General features: G+C 38.0%; 1 non-coding gene across 1 annotated transcript; it reads left to right on the forward strand.

Annotated features, from left to right (window-relative positions):
* The first annotated feature begins 671 nt into the window (after nucleotides 1–671).
* On the forward strand, nucleotides 672–780 carry LOC140464810 (U6 spliceosomal RNA). The gene has a single exon (XR_011954985.1). It is a non-coding gene; the product is annotated as a U6 spliceosomal RNA (small nuclear RNA).
* The last annotated feature ends 1,528 nt before the right edge of the window (nucleotides 781–2,308 follow it).

Consider the following 2,308-nt stretch of genomic DNA (forward strand, 5'->3'; position numbering starts at 1 on the left):
TCAAAGAAAACTAGTTCTGAGTATCCACCTGGATCCCACTTGGATACCATCTCACGCCAAAAGTATAGGGAGTAAATGATTTATACCGAAAAATCCACAATCTTCTCAGTCTGTCCATTGAATCTTTAAGCTGAACTAACCCTTACCAGTAAAATTGACCCCACACCTGACATAAAAATGAATTTCTACCTGAAGTGTTTGTTGGAATGGGATTCTTTGCATTGTGCCTTGAGCTTGGCTTCCTGCTGCAGAAGTCTTACAGCTTTGGGGGGAAAACAAAATGCGTAGGTTCAGTAATTTTATGGCTTTCCCATAGTGAGAAACGCAGTCCTGAACATGTGCTAAATTACATGGATAACCAGTTGAGAATTGTCAGTTGAACTTAGTGCAGCATATTTGCACATATTGCAATGCCCTGACAAACTGGTTAACCTGTCTGTTTTAAAATTTAAACAAAACCGGCAATTCACTGTCAATCAGCATTAATAAGGGTATTCTCCATAGCAGCGCCTATGAGTCCAATTGCCAATCAGTCAATACTTTCTTCTCATGCAGAATAAATATTGGTTTTCCCCTTGAAATTGTATTCTTGCAAAATGTCCTTAACAGTGCAAAGTGAACAGCTTTGACAATGTATTCTTTTCTCAATCAATTATACTGAGAGAAAAATATTTGTATTACTTCAAAAAGTACAGAACAACTGATATAAATTATCTTAAAAGACTAGCATGGCCCCTGCGCAAGGATGACATGCAAATTCATGAAGCGTTCCATATTTTAAGTGGGTGGCACAGTGGCACAGTAGTTAGCACTGCTGCCTCACAGCGCCAGAGACCTGGGTTCAATTCCCACCTCAGGCGACTCTCTATGTGGTGTTTGCACATTCTCCCCATGTCTGCGTGGGTTTCCTCTGGGTGCTCTGGTTTCCTCCCACAATCAAAAAATGTGCAAGTTAGGTGAATTGGCTATGCTAAATTGCCCGTAGTGTTAGGTGAAGGGGTAAATGTAGGGGAATGGGTCTGGGTGGGTGGTGGGTCGGTGTGGACTTGTTGGGCCGAAAGGCCTGTTTCCACACTGTAAGTAATCTAATCTAATCTGAAAGTCTGCAGGATAGAGATAACTGTTGCACACCTCATTATCTTCAGCCTCAATCTGAAGGTATTTTTGTTGTTCTACTAAAGAATCCTGGTACCTTTTGTTCATGTTAAGTAATTGACACTTGCTGTTACAAATGGAATTTACTTTAAAATGCTGGTTGATTGTGCTCTCTCAGGTGATTTTACACTTGAGTTTACGTTAATTAGTTTGCATGAAAACTTGACACCATTTAATCTTGGCTAGATGAGCGCAGTGCCACATGTATTGTGGCCATAGTTTATAATCATTGTGGATTTACCTACAGCATGTGGACTGCAGTGGTTCAAGAAGGCAGCTCATCACTACCTTCTCAAGGGCAACTAAGAATGGGCAGTAGACATTGGCCCAGCCAGTGATGCCCACATCCCATGAATGAATTAAAGAAAAAGCAAAGATATTTGATCATCGAATGTTGTTAAGAAGAAAGGGGACTGGTTGATATTGGTAGCGAACAAACATTTAGGCTGAAGTCATTCAGTAAAATATAACTTGCCAATTTGTCTTTGCTCCTTAAATGTCAGAATGCTTTTATTTTTAGATCCTTTCACCATAAGTCAAAATAGATTATTGTAACCTGATGCATATTATTGAGGCCATGCTTGGAAAATGGTAGGCACTTTTATTTGAAGGGAAATTGCTTTTTTATTGTTAAAGGCTGCATGAATTGACAGCTGCAATAGCACAGCAAGACCATAAGATGGAAGATAATCTGCAAAAAGAAATAGACAGAAGTCATTCCCCGGAAAATCTTTACCCCCAGGTAATTTCATCTATGTTGAAAGTTGTTTTCATGATTATTCACAGTTCTTTATTCAGGTTGGTTTCCTTTAAATATTTTTGTTTCTTTTTAAACAGTTAGTTTTAAAGGTTGCTCATGTTTCACTACACTATATTTAAAGTAATGTCACAATATCATTGCTGAAATTTTAATCCATTCCTGTGTTCATGCAGTACATTTTAAAAGCTATATACAACATTATATCCTTGGGTAATGTAGTTTGTTGAAAAACTGATTTTTATCAAAGAATGGTAGGATTCAGATCTTATCCTCAACTCTGCCTGACTGTAGCAATGATTGTATTAAACCTTGCTGAATGTAAACCTACTGATTCTTCATAAGGGAGGAAATTATCGATTAACTACTATCAGTCACCTCATAAAGTATTGTTTT

The sequence above is a fragment of the Chiloscyllium punctatum genome, chromosome 40 (genome assembly GCF_047496795.1).
Source record: "Chiloscyllium punctatum isolate Juve2018m chromosome 40, sChiPun1.3, whole genome shotgun sequence".
NCBI classification, from domain to species: domain Eukaryota; kingdom Metazoa; phylum Chordata; class Chondrichthyes; order Orectolobiformes; family Hemiscylliidae; genus Chiloscyllium; species Chiloscyllium punctatum.